The sequence below is a fragment of the Lissotriton helveticus genome, chromosome 6 (assembly GCF_964261635.1).
Source record: "Lissotriton helveticus chromosome 6, aLisHel1.1, whole genome shotgun sequence".
Lineage (NCBI taxonomy): Eukaryota > Metazoa > Chordata > Amphibia > Caudata > Salamandridae > Lissotriton > Lissotriton helveticus.
In genome coordinates, this window is record NC_136067.1 from 1,180,813,891 (window position 1) to 1,180,838,384 (window position 24,494).

Sequence of the window (24,494 nt, forward strand, 5' to 3'; positions counted from 1 at the left end):
TGCCTCGTCTTCACTGCTTGATTTTACTTGCGAGAAAGTGTCACTCCTAGTCATTGAAATGTCACTCATAAATAATTACTCTGAAATTATGAAAATGTCACTCATAGCAATCTGAAACCTTGACAGCTATGGACTCGTGTCGGGAAGATACCTAACACTATTTAACATCTGACTGCTAGAGCTGCCGATTTATGTGCTGGAAACCAAGGTTCGAGCCTCTGGGTCACGTCCACATCCTGTGATTCTGGGCAAATCACTTAATATCCCTGTGCCTACCAAAAGAAATAAGTGTGTCCCTGTGTAACGTGACCGGTGCTCATGTAACGCGCTCCAATACGTTCGGGTCGAGTTCGCGCTATATAAATCTGCCTCAACCAAAATATATATGACGGAAACATGGCGTCCACGTTGCTTTACTGTTATCGTGCCATTAAAAGCAATTTAGCGCTCTAGTTGAAATCCGAGAGCAGCAAGGAAAGCGAGGGGCGGTGTTGGACAGAGGATCGCAGGGATAGACCAATTCGCTTGTTACGTCACGTGATTACTGCTGCGTACGGGTTAGGTGATAGTGCGCCTGCGCAGTGTGTGGTAATAGCTATGGTTCCCTTGTTGTAATGTACTGGATACCGGAAGCAAATCGAAGGGAATCGGATTTTTAAGACTCTCTGTTGGAAGCTGGAGGTAAGTTCCACCTATAGGACTCAGTTTCCCGATTCTATAGGGACCAGACTATATGTTAGGAAAACCCACTCTGGACCGCTCAGCCCACGCCTTATGCCGAGGAGCTTCTCCAGGCCTGGGCACCAGTCCCATCGCATAACAATGGGAGAACAATGTCACTGCCTGTTGGAGGGGGTGCCACCAAGGCACGAATCTTAAAGCACATCTGTGTTCTTGTTTTCCCACCATAATAATTTTTTAGCGTTAAACATTAATCTTGCGTGCATAGCATCAAAGCGTCTTCGCTTGCATTATAAAGAGTTTGGGTAGATAGGGGCTGACTAACTCTCCCGCTGCGCCCCCAAAGGGTCCAGGATTGGACGAGGGGGGCGGGCGGTTAAAAAGTACAGTAGTGTAGTCATCATTTTTTCAGCCGGTAAGAGAAATTGAGAAAGCTCACTACAGAACGGGGGTCTCTGTTTTGACTGAGCAATCCGCCTATGCCATACCAATATATATTTTAATGACCAGTCGTTATTCTTCAAATACTCTGGATATGTTTAAAATATTGCGAAATGATGACTGAACTGTTGATCTTTTTAGCCCCGCCCATTATTGTGTCAATCAATCATAACATTTGTATAGCGCGCTACTCACCCGGAAGGGTCTCAAGGCGCTTTGGGGAGGGGTCCGCTACTGCTCGAACAGCCAGGTCTTGAGTTGTTTCCTGAAGGCGAGATGGTCCTGTGTAAGCCGGAGGTGGATGGGGAGGGAGCTCCATGTCTTGGCTGCCAGGTAGGAGAAGGATCTTCCTCCGGCGGTGGCTCTTCGGATGCGTGGTACGGCGGCGAGGGCGAGGCTCGTAGAACGTAGCTGGCGGGTGGGCGTGTAGAAGGTTAGGCGGTCGTTGAGGTACTTGGGGCCCAGGTAGTGGAGAGACTTGTGTGCGTGGGTAAGGAGCCTGAACCTGATCCTTTTGCTGACGGGAAGCCAGTGCAGGTCCCTCAGATGGCCGGAGATGTGGCTGCGTCGGGGGATGTCCAAGATGAGTCGGGCGGAGGCGTTCTGTATGCACTGGAGTCTTTTCTGTAGTTTGGCTGTGGTTCCCGCGTAGAGGGTGTTCCCGTAGTCCAGTCGGCTGGTGACGAGTGCCTGGGTGACTGTCTTCCTGGTTTCGGTCGGGATCCATTGGAAGATCTTTCGGAGCATACGCAGGGTGTTGAAGCACGATGAGGAGACGGCGACCTACGTGCCATTCATTCTCTTCCCATTGATATAGTTGAATGTGGCAGTGTGTTCACTATAGAGAACTGTATTACCCTGCAGGCCATTAAATCAAGTCTATGAATCCTATAAAACATAAAATAACACAATATGAGGTTTCTTTATAAAGTAATATAGCGATACCCCGCCACGCAAAAGACAGTTGATTTCTCACGCTCCCCCCGCCATCTGTAGAGACCTTTTTTAAATCTTTTGGCACGCACACCAAGGTCTTCCTAAACGGAACTCACAGTATTTTTAAGTTTTCGCACATACCTTTTTGAATTTTAACACTGCACAAACATTCACCCTTAGCCACACGCCAACAAAATAAGTGGCTTCTTTACTGGCCACCTAAAACAAGTGCCAAATTTGTAAGCGCCGCACATATAAAACTTCTGGTTGTCAAGATTAATGATTAAGATTCCACTTTAAACTTGATATATGATACTCTTTATTGTATTGTATATGGTTAATAACGACTGTTCACAAAAATACATTTATAAAATTCACGTTTCATCAAATCCAATTGGATAGGTTGGCGGTGCATAAACTTTTCAAATTAGAGTAAAAAAAAATTATAGTTTTGTCTTGAACTGTATAACTTCAGGATGTATTGATCTTTCTTTTCAGCTGGCCGTGAGAGTCCTTCATACACTTGCTCCTGACATTTTGATGTCTCCAAGGTGAAGAACTTCACTAATTTTCAACTCAACTGCGGGTCGTTGGCATTGAAACACGCAATCACTTTTTGCCGTTGTGTCCGAATCCTGCGGGTGTTAAATTCTGATTTAAATAGCCTGGCCATTTCTTGCTTTAGAGGCAAGCAGGTGCAGATCAGGAGGGTCATGTCCTTCGTTCCATTCCTGCATAGACGACAGTCAGTTGAAGCTTGCCCCCTCTGGCATGGTGGAAGGTGTAAGTTAGATAGCAGCTTCCCTAACTGATGTGTAAGAATTTATTTTTTGTGCGCCTTGCATACCCCAAACCGAAGTATGTTTGAGGGCTGAGTGTTTTATAGCCATTGATAGTCATCCATGCATGGCTCCGGATTGCAAATGCAGCTTTATCCTCAACTAGCAAAAGGGTCCTGATTGTCCTTCGTACTACTTTCTTAAAAAATATATGTGATATTGGTGTCTCCCAGGGCACGGAGAACCCAGTAGTTGCTAAACTACTTTCTAAATAATTCCAGGCGTTTCATTGTGAGCTAAACTGTATCTCGTTCCATGGTAGATGGTTTAGGGAGCTCTCGGGGGCATCCCTAATTTTATGCCAGCTCGTTGGGTAAGCCCCTTGTCTTGCAAGTTGTTGATTTGTGAGCGTAAATTCCGGTCTGATCTGAGCCGCCTACGCATAAGTAGGTATGTTAAAAAGGATGCTATAAGCTCTGATGATGCTATCGCGCTACTTGGTGTCCCGCCCCCTTAAAGCGACGCTTCCATACGAGTTGGTAGAATTTTTGCTTGAATGGCCTGAAGTAAGGGAGAGAGCCTGGCACCTGTCCGCTTAGATTCAGCTGTTTCAAAGATATTGCTAGGCCCAACCCTCTCCTTCTAATTGACTCAAGCTGAGTGGAAAATTAACAATAATTACGCCATGATATTTGTAATTGCGGTGGGTGCTGCTGGCTGCAGCACCTGCCGCAAGGATATATTAAAGCACTGTTTACATTTCTCTGCACTACGTGGCAGGCACCATGCGGTGCCTGCCACATATTGCAGGGAAATGTAGGAGGGCACCGTACTGCGGTGCCCCCCAAGTACACACACCGACTGCCCCTACACAAAGGGCCCCCAAAGTACATCCCTGCCAGCCTTTCCTTGGTGGTTGAACCACCATGGAAAGGCTGGCGGGGAGCCAGCTTCCTGATCTGGCGGACAGTCCCTGCTAGGCACCGCCACCATTCTGTGGATGCGGCGCGGTCCAACAGGCAATCATAACGATTGCCTCTATCGGACCCGTGGCGAACGGGCTTTCCGCCCGCCAGGCACACCGCTCGCCATCCTAATCTGGCGGGCGGTAATTGACCTTGGGATGGCGGTGAACCTGCAGCCTGCCAGTGGCGAGTTCACCGCCATCATAATCAGCCCCTATGTCATATGATCTTATGAATGAGGAACTCTACATCCATAGTTTTGCTTCTGAGGCCACCAATGCTACAGGAGCAGAGGCGGCAGGTGGATTGGGTGTGACTGATCGTTCTGTCCTGAGTAGTCATTTGTCATTGCGTGAGGTTGCTGATGGTGCTAAAGACCTGTTGATTAGCTTGAAATTCTGCTTGTCATGATGGTTGCTTGGAGTAAGCAGAGTTGTTGAAGTCCCTCTGTTCTCTAACCAGTGATTTACTACGTGCTCCTCTTAAGACTGAGTGGGTAGTGCCTATGATATTAATTTTTTGGTTCCTTTTGCCGAGCAGAGGAAGGGGGTATTTTGCTTTGCTGAATTTGGAGATATTTATCCCCCAGGACTTAAATGTATTGCTCTCCGTTAGTTTCTGATTGGCTAAGAGGGAGGATCGCCACGTAGCTTTGGTTATTTCTCTTCACGGAAGTGAGACCAGCCTGATAAACTCTAGTGCGAGCAGGTTAGATTATTTAATATCCCTCCATGCTGGGATTGTTGCCAGGAGACGAAGGATGTTACCTCTGTTTAGAATTTCACAATTCCCCTTTGATTCAAACTCTGGTGTAAGAAGAAGTGCACAGGGCTCTTGCTGGAGGCCTGGGGGGTTTCCCTCTTGGTGTTGTGTATCCACATTTAGAATCTGATTAGTCAATTGACGGTTTTGCACCATGTCGTCACCAGTTTGTTGCATAGATGCGGGACAATAGTTGTTGGCCTGTTGTGAATTAAGCCTATCCAACCGCCACATGGGGCCTTCTAAAGTCTCTATTCCCTGCTTTTGTCTTAATATAGAATCATATACATGTGGAAGGCCGGAGCTGCTTTTTTTTTTTAACCGCAGCCAAACTTTGGAATTCACTCCCCTCAGAGTTATGCTCCGAAACATCTTTACTTCAGTTTTAACAGTAGCTAAGTGTTAGAAATGGGATCCCTGGCTGGCCAAGGCTTGCGCCAAGGCCAGGCAGAAATCACCATTCCTAGCTAGGGTAAGGAAGTCACCCGCCAAGACAACCCCTGCTCACCCCCTTGGTAGCTTGGCACGAGCAGTCAGGCCTATCTCGGAGGTCATGTGTAAAGCATTTGCGCACGCACCCCCAGCACCAACCTCCCGGGCCCCCCACAAAAGGAACTCCACACAAGATATATATGAAAAATATACTTTGTATTGAAAAACATACTTAGGGATAAATACACAAGATACAATGTGCCAGGGGCAGGGTTTACAAGGGAATATATACAGGACAGGGCCATGGGACCACTGCCAGGAACATGCACATGATGGAACTGGCATTTAAGACACATAACCACTGGGAGCTTCCTAGAACTAGTACTAGAACACATAACAACCCGGAGCTAGCATTAGAACACATGACACCCTGGAACTTAATAGGACTAGCAGTAGAACTCACTCTAACCAGAAGCCATATACACGAGACCTAGGATATTTAGGAGGGAAGGCAGAACACAGCACTTAACGAAATAGAAGCACCCTCAGAGATGCAACACAGAGTAACTCACAAGAATCATATTCGAACCTCAGGCAATAACTTCCAACAGGCCAGCGGCCTTTCTGGGGCTAGGGCCCCCCAATGTCTCAGAGTCAGGACAGGCTGCAGGGAGCCAAGAATAAACCTACACGTGGCACCTGCCCACGAAGTGCTGGGCAGCTGAAGGGCATCGTAGGAGCCTCGCAGGCTCGGGGGACTACAGGCGCCATGGAGGAGCCTCCAGGGCTCGAGAACAAGGATGCTGGGTGGAGCCTCGCAGGCTCAGGAGGAATGCGCCAAATGGGGGGAGCCTCTCTGGGCTCGGCATAGCAAGGGACACGTGGGAGCCTCCTCGGGCTCGAGAACAACATGGTGGGCAGAGCCTTGCATGCTCGTAGGAACAGGGGTCAAAGGTGGAACCTCTCGGGGCTCAGGAACCAACTAGGCCATCTGGGAGTCTCTCGGGGCTCTGGGGTGATGGTAGAGCCTCTCAGGGCTCGAGGACCAAGGTGGAGCCTACTCGGCTCAGGATTCGCGGTGGACTCGAGACATGATGCGTGGGGCGAGCCTCGCAGGCTCGTCAGGACAGTGGTACCAGGGGGAGCCTCTCAGGCTCAGGAGGCAAGGTATGGCAGGCGGGATCCCCCTCGGGGGGACCTGGCATCACTGGTGGCCCCACGGGCCTCGGGGCACAACAAGAACTGCACCGGAGGGGAGGAGCGGCCACTGGCAATGTGGCCCGACGCCCCTCCTCTCCCTTTTCTCGCCGCAGCACTCACCGGTCTGGGTGCGCCGGACTCCTCTCGTGCTCCGGGCCCCCTCTCGCTCCTGGGGGCCCTGGGGGGAAGCGGCAGTTCTCCTGGGGGGGCGCGGAGTAGGCTCCCGTCGCCCCCTTCCTTCTCGACTCCCTCGCCAGCCGCGCCTCCAGCTCCTCGGGCCGCCGGCCAATCAGAGCGCGGCCCGGGGAGTCGTCAGCAGCCAAGCCCGGGCCGGCAGCCAATCCCAGCGCGGCCCGGGGGAGGGCTTCACGGAGGGGTCCCGGGCCGGCGAACCCGAGGGAAATGACGAGGGCCAGGCCCCCTCGAGGTCGAAGGGCAAAATAGCGAGGTAGGCACTCGCAGCGGCTGCAAAACCTACGTAGAACAGGGCGAATGCCGGGTGGGCACCGGCTTGTGTAAACAGCGCTCCCAGGCGCTAGGACGGACATACAGCGCTCCCAGCGCTATAGGGGGAATGGAGCGCTCCCAAGCGCTACAGGTCAAGAACCAGTGCTCCCAGCGCTAGGACAGGAATACAGCGCTCCCAGCGCTACTGCAGGCAAGGCGCTCCCAAGCGCTAGGGGTAAAGAAAGTAGCAAGGTCCATCAGAGTCCAGGACCTCAGGTGGAGCACAGCGCTCCTAGCAGGGAAAGTCCATAAGAGTCCAGGAGCAGGGCAGGGCCCAGGGAGGCAAGCCAACCCTGGGCTCAAGCAGCAACAGCCCCTGGTAGATTCAAGTTGGGAACAAGAACCTTTGAGAAGAGGTCACAGCCTCTTTTTTTATACAAGAACTTCCTTTGTCTAAAAGGTGCTGGGTGGGGGAGAAACCAGTCGCAGCTGGTTTTGGGAGTATCTTGTTTTCCCCAACCACCCCTTTCATTCATCAGGCAGGCCCGGTCATCAGACGCACCCCAGGGGGGTGGGGCCAGCATTGTGGGGGAAAGCCCAGCCCCATACAGGATACAGGCACAGCTCCTCCCTCACATCAGCATGCTAATCTCTCCATTCACCACCGGGGCAGACCCACACAGACTCTTGGAGCCAGGCTCCCCAGCCGGCTTCAGCCAATCACGCGCCACCACACCTACTGCACACACACACCCATGTCTAGAAGTGGCACTTCCCTTCTAGACACACACACGCCGCATACATCATCTTGCAGCATTTAAACACACGAGTCTACACATACCAGACTCGAGCCTGTACCCCCCACGCACCCGGAACTATCAGGGCTACATACATTCCCCATGCATTCCTATGGGAGGCAGGCCTCTCTCATCTACATGCACTCAGAGTGGGAATCACCATCCCCAGGTCACATATACAAGCAAAAACCTCAGGGGTGGACCTGCCAGAAGGGCCCAGTCCAACACGACCCCCTTCCAGCCAAAACGCAGGGTAGGCCAATCACCACCGTGATGGACTTCCCTGCTTTGGGCGACAAAACATGGACGCGGGCCCGCACTGCAGGGACACCCTCCAGTTCTACGCCACGTTGATCCACAGATACACACAGACTTAAAAAAAAAAAACAGGCCCAACTAGGCTACCCCACGGGCACTGCTTAGTTGTCCAAGGCTAGGACCAGGCCCTAGGCCACCCAGATACCGCTGGTCCCTGCCACGCCAGAGTGGGGGGTGGTAACCCCTGGCCCACGACAGCCATTCTCCACTCCATTTCTCCGTGTAGTTCCACTTTTACCACTTTCTCTTCCACCTAGGGTCCGCACCCTCAGGCTGACCAGAGGTCACGGGCAAGCTCGCCTCACCCTACCTCTACTTCTGAGGTTCCGTGCTCTCCCAGGAGAAACACCCTCCAGAACACCTTCTCTCACCAGTCTCGAGACTCTCTCCCTCCACTGGTCTACCACCTGGGACCTAATTCCACCGGATACCCAGGGGTCAGACTCCCTCTGACCCCCTTCCAGTTCCGCACCCTCCCATGTAGAACAGGGTCCCTCCACTTAAGGTGGGCCCCACCTGCTCTCAGGGCAGTACCACAACACTCAGCCAAGAACCCTAAAGATCCCTGCTAGGCCTGTACCACCCCTTCGGGGAAATACAGGGTCTCTTCACTTAAGATGAGCCCCACCTGTGTCCACAGGAGTACGCTTAGGAGACACACCGGCCAGGACACTGGCTACAGTCGCCCTGCCGTCCAGATCCGGAAACACCGACTACTGGCTCCCCAACCGCGGGCAGTACCCTACCGGCCAGATGCCTGGCGCACCAGGACTTCTACAAGAAAAAAATGAAATCTAAGGCTTTCTCTCCTCCTTCCGCAGGCAGGCCACCACTGCAGGTCAATACCCCATACAACTTACCCGGTTCCTCCTCTTCAGGCAGGAGTTCTCTCTTGCACTAGAATGAGCCGCGACAGCGTCAGCAGGGCTCCGAGTTCAGCTCTCCCCAAGGCAAGCCGCGACCCAGTCAGCAGGGCTTCCTTGTCCGGGATACAACTTAACCTTCACTTCAGCACGATGAGCCGCGACAATGTCAGCAGGGCTCCAAGTTCAGCTCTCCCCAAGGCAAGCCGCGACTCAGTCAGCAGGGCTCCCTTGTCCGGGATACAACCTAACATTCAATTCAGCACGATGAGCCGCGACAACGTCAGCAGGGCTCCAAGTTCAGCTCTCCCCAAGGCAAGCCGCGACCCAGTCAGCAGGGCTTCCTTGTCCGGGATACAACTCAACATTCATTCAGCAAGCTCCCCCATCTCAGAGAACTTACACTCCAGTATTCAGCACGCTCCCCATCCCAGAGAACGTACACCCATTCTTCAGCACAACTCAACTTTCATCCACACACCCTCCCCATGACTGGTAAGACAGTTTCTACCGCCCCTGATTCCTCAACCTGACCCACGTGGCACAGGTACCATTACTCTAGGGAAGGGACAGGGACCACACACATTGGACATAATTTCGCTGCCACCACTGGATCCCACCCTTCCGGTGAATCCAGACACACATTGCACTTAGGGGGATGATATAACCTCCCGAGCTAGGGACACCTAACTCACAGTGCACCAGAACCACATTTTTCACAGACACCGATACTTCTAGCAACTTAAACAATAATCCCTTTTTTCTGCGACCATCTAAACTGCAGAGTTTTGTGGAGGGGCCATCGCTGTGGTACTGCGCAAACACAAGTCCAAATCCCACCGCTAGCCAACAATGTTAGAAATGGGATCCCTGGCTGGCCAAGGCTTGCGCCAAGGCCAGGCAGAAATCACCATTCCTAGCTAGGGTAAGGAAGTCACCCGCCAAGACAACCCCTGCTCACCCCCTTGGTAGCTTGGCACGAGCAGTCAGGCCTATCTCGGAGGTCATGTGTAAAGCATTTGCGCACGCACCCCCAGCACCAACCTCCCGGGCCCCCCACAAAAGGAACTCCACACAAGATATATATGAAAAATATACTTTGTATTGAAAAACATACTTAGGGATAAATACACAAGATACAATGTGCCAGGGGCACGGGCAGGGTTTACAAGGGAATATATACAGGACAGGGCCATGGGACCACTGCCAGGAACATGCACATGATGGAACTGGCATTTAAGACACATAACCACTGGGAGCTTCCTAGAACTAGTACTAGAACACATAACAACCCGGAGCTAGCATTAGAACACATGACACCCTGGAACTTAATAGGACTAGCAGTAGAACTCACTCTAACCAGAAGCCATATACACGAGACCTAGGATATTTAGGAGGGAAGGCAGAACACAGCACTTAATGAAACAGAAGCACCCTCAGAGATGCAACACAGAGTAACTCACAAGAATCATATTCGAACCTCAGGCAATAACTTCCAACAGGCCAGCGGCCTTTTCTGGGGCTAGGGCCCCCCAATGTCTCAGAGTCAGGACAGGCTGCAGGGAGCCAAGAATAAACCTACACGTGGCAGCTGGCCACGAAGTGCTGGGCAGCTGAAGGGCATCGTAGGAGCCTCGCAGGCTCGGGGGACTACGGGCGCCATGGAGGAGCCTCCAGGGCTCGAGAACAAGGATGCTGGGTGGAGCCTCGCAGGCTCAGGAGGAATGCGCCAAATGGGGGGAGTCTCCCTGGGCTCGGCATAGCAAGGGACACGTGGGAGCCTCCTCGGGCTCGAGAACAACATGGTGGGCAGAGCCTTGCATGCTCGTAGGAACAGGGGTCAAAGGTGGAACCTCTCGGGGCTCAGGAACCAACTAGGCCATCTGGGAGCCTCTCGGGGCTCTGGGACGATGGTAGAGCCTCTCAGGGCTCGAGGACCAAGGTGGAGCCTACTCGGCTCAGGATTCGCGGTGGAGTCCCCCTCGGGGGACTCGAGACATGATGCGTGGGGCGAGCCTCGCAGGCTCGTCAGGACAGTGGTACCAGGGGGAGCCTCTCAGGCTCAGGAGGCAAGGTATGGCAGGCGGGATCCCCCTCGGGGGACCCGGCATCACTGGTGGCCCCACGGGCCTCGGGGCACAACAAGAACTGCACCGGAGGGGAGGAGCGGCCACCGGCAATGTGGCCGGACGCCCCATCTCTCCCTTTTCTCGCCGCAGCACTCACCGGTCTGGGTGCGCCGGACTCCTCTCGTGCTCCGGGGCCCCCTCTCGCTCCTGGGGGCCCTGGTGGGAAGCGGCAGTTCTCCTGGGGGGGCGCGGAGTAGGCTCCCGTCGCCCCCTTCCTTCTCGACTCCCTCGCCAGCCGTGCCTCCAGCTCCTCGGGCCGCCGGCCAATCAGAGCACGGCCCGGGGAGTCGTCAGCAGCCAAGCCTGGGCTGGCAGCCAATCCCAGCGCGGCCCGGGGGAGGGCTTCACGGAGGGGTCCCGGGCCGGCGAACCCGAGGGAAATGACGAGGGCCAGGCCCCCTCGAGGTCGAAGGGCAAAATAGCGAGGTAGGCACTCGCAGCGGCTGCAAAACCTACGTAGAACAGGGCGAATGCCGGGTGGGCACCGGCTTGGGTAAACAGCGCTCCCAGGCGCTAGGACGGACATACAGCGCTCCCAGCGCTATAGGGGGAATGGAGCGCTCCCAAGCGCTACAGGCCAAGAACCAGCGCTCCCAGCGCTAGGACAGGAATACAGCGCTCCCAGCGCTACAGCAGGCAAGGCGCTCCCAAGCGCTAGGGGTAAAGAAAGTAGCAAGGTCCATCAGAGTCCAGGACCTCAGGTGGAGCACAGCGCTCCTAGCAGGGAAAGTCCAGGAGCAGGGCAGGGCCCAGGGAGGCAAGCCAACCCTGGGCCCAAGCAGCAACAGCCCCTGGTAGATTCAAGTTGGGAACAAGAACCTTTGAGAAGAGGTCACAGCCTCTTTTTTTATACAAGAACTTCCTTTGTCTAAAAGGTGCTGGGTGGGGGAGAAACCAGTCGCAGCTGGTTTTGGGAGTATCTTGTTGTGAGAAGTTGGCCTGGTAGGGGATGTTTCCAATTCTGGAACCACCTACTACCTGACCAAACAATCCCTTATGGTGTCTGGTTGTAAGTCAACCTTATTAGACAAGCTATCCTAGGGGTAGCATGGACTAAGCAGCCTAAAGGCTTAACTTAAGAGGTCGTGTTAAGCGAGCTGTTTTACCACATACAATCCTGTAATACCAAATGAAAGGACACCACACAAGTATATATTATAAAAATATATGTGTTTATTACTAAAAACAATCCCCAGTATTCTTTATGAATAAAGGGGCACAAGCGTTAAATCAAAAGCACTGTTTAAACATACAAGTTGCACAATTTTGGATGAGGGCGGGTGGCCACTCAAACCATATACTAAACAAGTGGTATAAGAGAGGCCACTCGAACAGTGGTTAGGCCTAGGGCCTAGGGAATCGCTGGGAGCAGTCAGGACAAGCAATGCTGAAGTCGGGAATGGCCCTCGGGATTCGGGAGATGTGCGGAAAGCGCACGCATGCACCAATGTTAACCAATGGTGCGTAAAAGTCAAAGAGTTAAAGTTTAAGGACACTTCCGCTGAACCTAGAGGAACAAAACTTAACACACAGACCCTAGAGATGTGCACCAGTGTGGGAACACCGGCGGAGCAAAGTTACCTCACCCACAGGAAGTGGGTGCACAGGGTCGAAGTGGCGTCGGGTTTTGACACGCAGGCTCTTGGTGCTTGAAGCTGAAAGGGCTGCAGGCGGGTTAAAGATTAAGTGTCCGGTGGAGTCCAAGGGTGGACTCAAGTTGTAGAGTACCTGAAAGCAGAGGGGACAGAGTCTGGGTCACTCAGCAGTGACCAGGGTGGAACCAGGACGGAACCAGGCAATGTCGGGCGCAATCAGGTGGTCGTCGAGGAGCTTCTCTCCGCTGTCACGTGGGCTCTGGGGCATCTGCGATGTCCAGGAGCAGGTCACGATCTGTCCCACGCAGGCTCTCACCGTCGGTGCAGTCGGCTTCAAGCTTGGAGCAAACAAGCCTTGGTAAGAGCAATCCACGCGGGATCGGAAGATTGCTTCTCACTCGGACCAGGAGGGTCAGAGTCGTGGCTCCTTTTCAGGGGAGCTGGTGTGGATCTGGAGCAACCAGATTCACGAGTCTTCTTTAGTAGTTCGTCGGCACAGGGACCACTAGCCAGCTGGCAAGTGACCGGGCCAACGCGTTGAGCCAAATAGAGCCAAAGGGCCCCACGCAGCACTCGTCGAGTGTGGAGGGCTGAACTTCGGCTCAGGAGCAGCTCAGGGTGGGGGCTTCTCAAACCCCGGTGTACAGCTTCGAGGGTCACTCGTGGGCTGCACAGTCAGCGTCTCGTGGTCAATTCAAGATGGCGTGCCCCACGCTTCCGGTCGCCTCCACGGGTCTCAGCTTTGCAGGGACTGTGGATCGGGCTGTTAGAAGCTGGGCAGGCTTGATCTCGTCGATCTCAGTCGCTCGAGTTCCGGCGGGAACTGCAACCAAGTAGACGTCGAGGGCTGGATGGTGCCTGCTGCTGCAGGGTGGTCACTCCTTGACCACAAGGGAGATTCTTCGGGCTTCCACGATGAGATGGAGGGCGAAGGGTCCAGAGTTTCGTTTCTAATGTTTCTTCCAGGCAAATCTGAAGTGCATTGGCACTGCTCCCACTCTTATTCCAATCTGGGGGGCGTGATTACCTGCTAGGTCCCTCCCTATGGGTGGGACCCAGGAAGGGGGTGGATACACCCCTTTCCTTTGATCCAGGCCGCCCTGGCACGAGGGCTGGAGTGCCCCAGAACCGGTTTGGCCGGATTATGCAAGGGGCAGCCTTGTGCGCCCCAGGCAGTGTCTGGTTTCTTTCAAACCTCCCTGCTACAATCCACTATCTCCTGTCTGGAGGGTGGTGACACCCTCCTGTGACAGGAAACCCTTTGTCCAGGCCCCATCTGCTGAGTTTCGGTCAGCTACAGGGGTCCAGACATTTGTCTGTGGCAGAGGCATCCATTTTGTGGATCTTAAGGTCTTTGGAGAAATTAACCGCATTTAGTAAAGGAACATGTCTTACCCCTCTAGAGGGGTGGAATGCCATCCCCGTCGCCAGAACTGGCGAGGGGATGGTATTCCAAATCGTATGACACCTTACACGACATGTTTTGATAAAGCCAAACCAAAGTTGCTATATAACCGCGAGGATTATAAGGCACTTAATAGTATATGGTATGGCATTATCCTGAAACAGCTTAGGGAGTTGTTCCCGTCAGCTGCAGACAGGCTCAGCTCATGCTAGAGCTCCATCTCACATGAAACCACGCACTCTGCCTCCAGGATTGATGAGGCCTTCCATAGGAGTGGCTCACAGGTTAATATGTGTCCAGATATAGGTTTAGATATAGGTATACTATATCTAAGCAAGGGGTGATTACACCACCTTACCCCAGCTGAGTGATCAGCCAGTTGTGTCAATTTAAGAACCAGCCAGGGGTGGCAAAAGATATGCTGCAGCCCCTGGTAGGCCTTGGTGGCCCCTATGCCCTGGGCACCTATAGTGCATTATACAGGGGCTGACAAGGAGTCCATTTCCAATTGTGGTATGTACCTAGGGTACATGGAATCCATTTTACAGAGAGAGCAGATGGCCTGGGGCCCTGATTAGCAGGGAACCAGGTCAACTAAGTCAAAAAACCAGCTAAACACAGGCAAAAAATCTGGGGTAACCATAGTCAGGTAGCCACCTTCCTACATAACCCCCCCCCCCAAACGAAAGGAGATAAGGCTATCCTTGGCCAGGTAAGCCTATATTGCCTGAGTGGCCATATAAGGAAGTACCTGCACTAGCATGGGTACCCCCTGTCTCATGGTCCACTAAGCAGTCCCTCACCCTTTGGGTATTAGAGGGTCTCCACCATAGGGAATCACTACCTTGGGTGTGTTTATGCAAAGTTAAAGGCTGGTTTGGATATGGAGTATTGAAGTGAGGCTCTACTAATTTAGGGCTTGGCTTCCTCCAATTATCTTCCACCATGTGTGCCTTTCTTTCTTTAACTGAGTTGCACTGTGCTCTCAGGGTCAACCTCTGGCTACCTAAAGCTGGAGGCTGGGTCCCTCTGTTTGGCTTGCTGGAGGGACAGTTCAGGTTTGGGCCCTTTGGGTCCCAGGTTTGGCTGTGCCCAACAGAAGTCATCTGTGGGAGGTCCCTAACTGTATTTAAGGGGGCTCCCTCAGGAGTTTTTAAAGTTTTCACCTTACTAGGGCTACTAGTTTTGGTGCACCTAATCTTTTGATGGGGGTGCTTTATTTGACAGGGGGCCCTCTGGGTCTCACTGTCCTTCTTGTCCTCTGCAGCCCTGGGCTGAGTAAGGCAAGGTAGAGAGGGGCAGGTTACCTGCTCCAGACTGGGTTCCACCTGAGAAGGGTCCACCGCCATCAGAGGCTCTGTCAGGCCAGGCCTAACAACCTCTGGGGCAGTTCCTTCATCAGGGGTAAGATCAGTTCCCTGAGGAGGCTGATCCTGTCCTAAAGTCTGGTTAGGGGGAGATTTCTCTTCCTCCTCCATGCTCTCAGTTTGTGTGGAGTTATCCATCATTTCAGGTTTCACAACACACATATCAGTTTGAGTTTGGGCTGTGGCCATCACAGCCCCACCAACCTTTTCAGGAGGAGACTCAGTTTGGGTTTCTGCTGTTATCATAACAGCTTTGCTATTCTGTTCAGGAAGAGCTTTTGCTAAAGATGGGGCAGAGAGTTTCTCAGCCCTACCAACCTTTTCAGGAAGGACATCTTGAATTGGGGCTGTAGCCATTACAGCCCCACTAACCTTTCCATTGGAATTTACCATTCTAGAATGGATTTCCTGTTCAACCTCAGCCCAGGCTGAGATTTCCAAATCATTTCCAAGTAGGCAGTCTACAGGCAAGTTTGATGACACTGCCACCCTCTTTGGGCCAATGACACCTCCCCAGCTGAGACTTACTACTGCCATGGGATGATTTGTTTTGATGCCATCAATGTTTGTTACCTGGTATGTGGCACCAGGTAAAAGTTGCTTAGAGGGGACTATACAGTCAGCCACCATGGTGATGCTAGCCCCTGTGTCTCTAAAAGCTTCAACTTTCAAACCATTGATGATGGGTTCTTGTCTATATTTGCTCAAAGTATTTGGGCAATCAGAGAAGTTGGCAAACCCCCTGCCAGTCTCATAAACAAGATCATTTGGGGATGGGGACCTGGATAGGCCAGGGTCCTCCTGGGCTCCAAAAGTAAACCCACCCAGATTCCTGGGTGTGCTCCCACTTCCTGGGGGATTACTGCTGACAGTAACAGGAGGTGTTGGAGCTGGCTTTGGGGGTATATTCTCTTTATTGTTATTCTTGGGACAACAGTTGTCTGTTTTGTAATGCCCAACCTGTTTACAGGCATAACAATAAGGCTTTTTCTCAGTTGAAGAAGTGTCTTGGGACCCACCCCCATTCTTGGAGTTTTGGGGCCCTGGGGAAGTCTTTTCTTTATTTTTATCCCCACCCTTATCTTGAGGCTTGGTAGACTCCTTCTTCTGGTTACTGTCCTGATTCTTAGGCCTAATCCTGGTTCTGACCCATTTGTCTGCCTTCTTTCCCAATTCTTGGGGAGAGGTCAGATCAGAGTCCACCAGGTGCTGGTGTAAGAGCTGGTTCTGACAATTACTTAGGATCTGCTCCCTCATAATCAAATTATACAATCCTGTAAAGTCATGTACTTTGCTGCCATGTAGCCAACCCTCCAGAGCCTTAGTAGCACAATCTACAAAATCAGTCCAGTCTTGAGTCTGTGCTTTTTGGGTGTCTCTGAACAACAACCTGTATTGCTCAGTGGTTAGGCCAAACCCTTCAATAAGAGCACTCTTCAAGACAGTGTAATTTTTGGCATCCTCAGGTCTAACTGTGAGGAGCCTGTCCCTCCCTTTCTCAGAAAAGGAGTACCATAAAATTGCAGCCCACTGATCCTCAGGAACCTGCTGTACCATGCAGGCTCTCTCAAGAGCAGTCATCCATTTGTGGATGTCATCCCCTTCTTTAAAGGGGGGCACAATTTTTGTCAGGTTTCTATTGTCATAGCCCCTGTCTTTTTCTCTTGGAAAATTGCTGCCACCAGTGGCATCTAAGCCACTTAATTTCTGCTCTCTTGCCAAGGCAAGTTTAGCTTGAGCTAAGGTAAGTCTAGCTTGACTCAGGGCTACCTCCTCTCTCTCTATTTGGAGTTTGACAGCCCTCATTCTAGCCCTATGCTCAGCTTTCTGTGAAGCAGTCATGCCTCTCTCTGATTCTCTGGAGGCACTAGAAATATGAGAGTCCCCTGAGGGAGATCTCACTCTTCTGTTGCCTGGGAGAATAAGACTGTGGGATCTGGGGAGGTGCTGGCCCTCTCCATTTCCCAGTAGGTTCAAATTGGCCTGGCTAAGCCTGGCAACTGGAACCTGGCTACCCTGTTCCTGAACTTCTAAGTCCTCAACATCTGAGTCCTCATCTAAGTCATCATCATCCTCCTCTTCAGGGGGATCAGTGACAGGGGGGTTCCCTCCACTTCCTGTGTCTAGGGAAGCTGCCTTTGCCTTTTCTAAGTCATCCTGTTCTAGGATTTCTACCAGGATTAGGCAGGTGGGGCTTCTGCCCCTTTTTAACCCTCTTGCTTTGCACAAGGCAATCAAGTCTCTGCGGGTTAGTTTGTCATATCCAAAAGTTGCCTGGGTAGGGTCAACTGTCACAGGATTAGACCCTGAGGCTTTTCCTGTGTCAGACATGGTTACTAGTGAGGTGTAAGTGGTGCACTTACCTACACTAAGTGTTTTCCTACTGTACCTTGCTAGTTAGTTGTAGTCAGGGTGTGCTAATCCCTTCAACCTACAACTACTAAGTTCAGTAGAACTTAATATGCTAAGCTTTTGATTTTATATGTACCTAGAGGTACTTGATGTGATCTTTCAATTTGATACAAAGATTGCAATGGTAAAACAACAGCAAGCTCAAATCCGCACCGCTGCTCACCAATGTGAGAAGTTGGCCTGGTAGGGGATGTTTCCAATTCTGGAACCACCTACTACCTGACCAAACAATCCCTTATGGTGTCTGGTTGTAAGTCAACCTTATTAGACAAGCTATCCTAGGGGTAGCATGGACTAAGCAGCCTAAAGGCTTAACTTAAGAGGTCGTGTTAAGCGAGCTGTTTTACCACATACAATCCTGTAATACCAAATGAAAGGACACCACACAAGTATATATTATAAAAATATATGTGTTTATTACTAAAAACAATCCCCAGTATTCTTTATGAATAAAGGGGCACAAGCGTTAAATCAAAAGCACTGTTTAAACATACAAGTTGCACAATTTTGGATGAGGGCGGGTGGCCACTCAAACCATATACTAAACAAGTGGTATAAGAGAGGCCACTCGAACAGTGGTTAGGCCTAGGGCCTAGGGAATCGCTGGGAGCAGTCAGGACAAGCAATGCTGAAGTCGGGAATGGCCCTCGGGATTCGGGAGATGTGCGGAAAGCGCACGCATGCACCAATGTTAACCAATGGTGCGTAAAAGTCAAAGAGTTAAAGTTTAAGGACACTTCCGCTGAACCTAGAGGAACAAAACTTAACACACAGACCCTAGAGATGTGCACCAGTGTGGGAACACCGGCGGAGCAAAGTTACCTCACCCACAGGAAGTGGGTGCACAGGGTCGAAGTGGCGTCGGGTTTTGACACGCAGGCTCTTGGTGCTTGAAGCTGAAAGGGCTGCAGGCGGGTTAAAGATGAAGTGTCCGGTGGAGTCCAAGGGTGGACTCAAGTTGTAGAGTACCTGAAAGCAGAGGGGACAGAGTCTGGGTCACTCAGCAGTGACCAGGGTGGAACCAGGACGGAACCAGGCAATGTCGGGCGCAATCAGGTGGTCGTCGAGGAGCTTCTCTCCGCTGTCACGTGGGCTCTGGGGCATCTGCGACGTCCAGGAGCAGGTCACGATCTGTCCCACGCAGGCTCTCACCGTCGGTGCAGTCGGCTTCAAGCTTGGAGCAAACAAGCCTTGGTAAGAGCAATCCACGCGGGATCGGAAGATTGCTTCTCACTCGGACCAGGAGGGTCAGAGTCGTGGCTCCTTTTCAGGGGAGCTGGTGTGGATCTGGAGCAACCAGATTCACAAGTCTTCTTTAGTAGTTCGTCGGCACAGGGACCACTAGCCAGCTGGCAAGTGACCGGGCCAACGCGTTGAGCCAAATAGAGCCAAAGGGCCCCACGCAGCACTCGTCGAGTGTGGAGGGCTGAACTTCGGCTCAGGAGCAGCTCAGGGTGGGGGCTTCTCAAACCCCGGTGTACAGCTTCGAGGGTCACTCGTGGGCTGCACAGTCAGCATCTCGTGGTCAATTCAAGATGGCGTGCCCCACGCTTCCGGTCGCCTCCACGGGTCTCAGCTTTGCAGGGACTGTGGATCGGGCTGTTAGAAGCTGGGCAGGCTTGATCTCGTCGATCTCAGTCGCTCGAGTTCCGGCGGGAACTGCAACCAAGTAGACGTCGAGGGCTGGATGGTGCCTGCTGCTGCAGGGTGGTCACTCCTTGACCACAAGGGAGATTCTTCGGGCTTCCACGATGAGATGGAGGGCGAAGGGTCCAGAGTTTCGTTTCTAATGTTTCTTCCAGGCAAATCTGAAGTGCATTGGCACTGCTCCCACTCTTATTCCAATCTGGGGGGCGTGATTACCTGCTAGGTCCCTCCCTATGGGTGGGACCCAGGAAGGGGGTGGATACACCCCTTTCCTTTGATCCAGGCCGCCCTGGCACGAGGGCTGGAGTGCCCCAGAACCGGTTTGGCCGGATTATGCAAGGGGCAGCCTTGTGCGCCCCAGGCAGTGTCTGGTTTCTTTCAAACCTCCCTGCTACAATCCACTATCTCCTGTCTGGAGGGTGGTGACACCCTCCTGTGACAGGAAACCCTTTGTCCAGGCCCCATCTGCTGAGTTTCGGTCAGCTACAGGGGTCCAGACATTTGTCTGTGGCAGAGGCATCCATTTTGTGGATCTTAAGGTCTTTGGAGAAATTAACCGCATTTAGTAAAGGAACATGTCTTACCCCTCTAGAGGGGTGGAATGCCATCCCCGTCGCCAGAACTGGCGAGGGGATGGTATTCCAAATCGTATGACACCTTACACGACATGTTTTGATAAAGCCAAACCAAAGTTGCTATATAACCGCGAGGATTATAAGGCACTTAATAGTATATGGTATGGCATTATCCTGAAACAGCTTAGGGAGTTGTTCCCGTCAGCTGCAGACAGGCTCAGCTCATGCTAGAGCTCCATCTCACATGAAACCACGCACTCTGCCTCCAGGATTGATGAGGCCTTCCATAGGAGTGGCTCACAGGTTAATATGTGTCCAGATATAGGTTTAGATATAGGTATACTATATCTAAGCAAGGGGTGATTACACCACCTTACCCCAGCTGAGTGATCAGCCAGTTGTGTCAATTTAAGAACCAGCCAGGGGTGGCAAAAGATATGCTGCAGCCCCTGGTAGGCCTTGGTGGCCCCTATGCCCTGGGCACCTATAGTGCATTATACAGGGGCTGACAAGGAGTCCATTTCCAATTGTGGTATGTACCTAGGGTACATGGAATCCATTTTACAGAGAGAGCAGATGGCCTGGGGCCCTGATTAGCAGGGAACCAGGTCAACTAAGTCAAAAAACCAGCTAAACACAGGCAAAAAATCTGGGGTAACCATAGTCAGGTAGCCACCTTCCTACACTTGTTTTCCCCAACCACCCCTTTCATTCATCAGGCAGGCCCGGTCATCAGACGCACCCCAGGGGGGTGGAGCCAGCATTGGGGGGGAAAGCCCAGCCCCATACAGGATACAGGCACAGCTCCTCCCTCACATCAGCATGCTAATCTCTCCATTCACCACCGGGGCAGACCCACACAGACTCTTGGAGCCAGGCTCCCCAGCCGGCTTCAGCCAATCACGCGCCAGCACACCTACTGCACACACACACCCATGTCTAGAAGTGGCACTTCCCTTCTAGACATACACACGCCGCATACATCATCTTGCAGAATTTAAACACACGAGTCCACACATACCAGACTCGAGCCTGTACCCCCCACGCACCCGGAACTATCAGGGCTACATACATTCCCCATGCAATCCTATGGGAGGCAGGCCTCTCTCATCTACATGCACTCAGAGTGGGAATCACCATCCCCAGGTCACATATACAAGCAAAAACCTCAGGGGTGGACCTGCCAGAAGGGCCCAGTCCAACACTAAGCATTTTAACAGTAGCCAAGCATTTGAAATTAGTAGATCAGGAGCACTGGTTTGTTATTCTTACCTGCATTTTGAAACGGCGCCTAAAGACCTTGGGGTGATGGTGTCCTCTACGAGTGATGTTAACTTAACATCAAAGTGGTAAAATAAATTGTAACTTGTTCCCAGCTGAATTTTGGTTCTGAAAATTTTGGTCCTGTAAAGGTGACCAGCATGCAGAATTATGACATTCAAATTAAAATTTGACTAGTTCAGTACTCTACTTTTGGGAGACCAATGGGATAATTTTTATTGTAAAAAATCTCATTTTGCCTTTGATAACTTAATATTAGTAACACGTTTGTTACATATTGCTTCATACCAGACTTGTGCCATTCCTACATGTTGAAAACAGTAAATGTCACTATTATGGAATTTAATGCTTGGAAGGTTGAGTTTGCCTTGCTAGGATTTGAATATGTGAACTGTCAAGCACTCTATATAGCAGCAGAAACTTTGAACTCGCGGAATCACCTCAGCACTTATTTGGGGCAGTGTTGTCTTCATAGCATATGTAAATCAAAACACCCTTTCAAGGAAATAAATACACTTTATGCATATCAGCTCTCAATCTTTTCAGTTTCTTGCATGCGAGTAGGTAGTCCACTGCATTCTGCGGATCTTGCTTTGGTCCATGTTCCACGCATCTGGAGAGCGAGGGCCGTTCCTTTGGTTACCTGGCCGCAAAACTCTGGAACTCACTCCCTTTCCCTATGAGAGTAATGTCGAATCATTTGGCTTTTCGAAAAACCTTAAAAACCTGTTTTTTTCCCTGTAAGTAGCATATCTGCGGTTATTCACAAACTGGCTCTGGTCTTTGGGGTTTCTGTTAGCGCTGGGACGCCTCGTCGCTGGGGCAGCCATGCGCTCTATAAATCCGAAAAATAAATATAAATAAATAAAATAGTCAAACTTTGTTTTTCTTTGTAATATGGCACCTGTAGAGCTGGGATATAATGGGATAAATAGACCTACAAGTACAAAAATGCAAAGAAAAACCTGGAATGGATGTAATCTCATAGTGATGTTTAAGAGCAACTGTCCACTTGCTATTGTAAGGCCAGAATCAGCACAACAAGCACTTAATGTGTCGAGAGGGTTGTGAAAAGTTCTAGGTAACTACAAGTACAGTACAGAAAAACTTGGCATAATATGGTAACTTGGTAGACATGCTAGTGCAAACATTGTGAGTTAAATTAAGGGAGGGAGGATGTGGCCTAACTGCTAGGGCTGTAGACTTCAAATCTGGGGAACCATAGTTCGAGTCTCGGCAGCAACGCTTAACATCCTGTTATTCTGGGCAAATCACTTAATCTCCCTGTGCCTAAAAAAACGTATCTGTCCTTGTGTAATCATGTAAAGTGCTCTGATACCTTCGGGTCAAGTTCACGCTATATAAAACAAGAACACCACAAGGAACGAATAACCGTCTATAGGCAGCTAAGAATGTACAATTTGCAATAAACCCACGTGACAGTCAAAAGTCTGTGAAGTTCTTTGGGCTGATTATTAGCCAGGATGTTTTTAGTGTTAATAATGGCTCTGAAGTCAAGCATAATCTGGCTTGTAAGCCATTTTCCATTGTTAATGTGTGAAGATGTTGATGGCTGGCCCTACCTTTTTCACCAACGTGTTTTCTCTACAGGGGACACTCAGCAGTACACGCCACGTATAGCAATCCAGCCCTGCCAAGTACCATGTGTCAGGTGTTGGATTACTGCATTGCAGTGTGGTGGTCCGCATCACCACGCTGAAATTCAAAGGCACGCATAATAGGCAAAGCATCTGCCTGGGCTGTCAAGCCGTTCGTGCTAATGCTGACTGAGCTGGAGTGGCAGTGCGCCGTGTCGTGCATGCTCCTCTGAGTATGTTTGGGGGCTGGCTGTGCAGCTAGTTGTTACTAGATTCAATTCAACAACCGCGCAGCAAGGATTACCGCGGCACAGCATTGATTCAGTCTGACTGCTAACGTCAGAGGCAGTTCTGCCCAATGGCTACTACCGAGAAAGACCTCAGCCGACGCAGGAGTGACTCAGTACCTTTAATAGGTGTGGGACGTCTGCCACCTGCGGTGGCACGAGCGGGAGGCTGCAGTTTGATAAAGTTTATACAAGTTCTGCAGCTGCATCCATGGGGCCCGTCAATTCCCGCAACACAGGCTCGCCTTCGAAAAAGTAAGTGTGCCGGCTCAGCCCAGTATATCTAGTTGCTAACTTGCTCTGGCTGCTATAGTAAATTAAATGTGCTTCATTCAGTTTTCGTAGTATTAGCGCACTATGGTGTAACTCAAGTCATTTTGGGTGGTGTGTTCAACTAGCCACTGTGCAATTTGCCTGGTTTAAACTCAGTAGATGGCGCGCTGGACCACAAAGATCTCCCGAGCACCAGGCGAGCTTATTTTGTTTTGGAATGAATACAGCCTGCCTGGCTGTGATCTATCCGTGCCTCCACCTCACATGATAGCCGTTTAACAGCGCTCCAAGGATGTCATCACGAGGATGTTGAAGTAAATGCACCTGCGCTAATTTCACTGCTTCCTCAAACAGAGGCTGGGTAGCGGATCCCACATTAATCTCATCTCGCAGGCTTATAGGCTGAGAAGAGATCCGTACTGAGGCCTCTCACATTCTGTTAGCCAAGGTCCACGTTGGGATACTCCTCAGCATTATTTGAGTGATTGCTATGGAGGAGCCAGAGTCCCTGCTGGCGTAGGCTGGTTAAGGCAGTGGCAGGATTATTTTTCAGCCAGCCCACCCAGCAACAGGTGTCTGAGTCTGTGGGTGCGATGACCCTGCCTATGGTCCAGCCCGGGGCCCACAGAATTTTTGCTGTCGCCTTGCAACACAGTAGAACAACACGTGTTGGACTTCACGTGCTCTGAGTTCTGGAGAGCCAGGTGTTGCTCATCTTTAAAAGTCAAGGTAGGCACAGTCTCTCTACTCTATTAACAGCCACGCAGTGCCATTGGCTGTGACAGCTCCTCTCACGGTCTAGAATGCATCCTGACGGACTCGAGATTGTCAGGTTTTGTACTTGGTCTAGACGTTATGTACATATGGAGTTTAACAGAATAATGTTTATTTAATAATCCAAATGAATATCTGTTGTATCCAGTAGGTATTATATTTGGTATCTAACTGCACGTGTGCCTGCATATCTGCACAGAACTTTAGTACTGCATGTGAAAGACTTGTTTAATGTTTAATATCATGGTTTTAACAGTACAATCCTTGTGTGGACCCCCAGAGCAGGGCTAGGGGGTCAGGGTGTTTTTACCCTGCCACCTTCTTCTTTTTGATTTTTTTCCCCACTGTTTTCTTGGCACTCGTTTACTGAGTCACAAGATGGCTGCCAACACATTCTGGTTTGAAGTGTTGGCAGTCAATCTGAGTGAATCTCGTGCCCGGGAGGGTTCCCGAACCCACCTCTGTGCTCAGATATCGATATTTTTCTTTTTAAAATTTCTCAGGTACTATGATGGTGCTTCCCCGCTTTC

At 51.2% G+C, this 24,494-nt stretch overlaps 1 protein-coding gene across 1 annotated transcript in view; it reads left to right on the plus strand.

Moving 5' to 3' along the window:
- Positions 1 to 539: 539 nt before the first annotated feature.
- The window catches only part of RNF146 (ring finger protein 146), an 83,960-nt gene continuing 60,005 nt past the window's right edge, over positions 540 to 24,494 (plus strand). The window contains exon 1 of the mRNA XM_078648886.1: positions 540 to 681. The gene's annotated coding sequence lies outside the window, so the exon portion shown is untranslated. The remainder of the gene's footprint in view (positions 682 to 24,494) is intronic.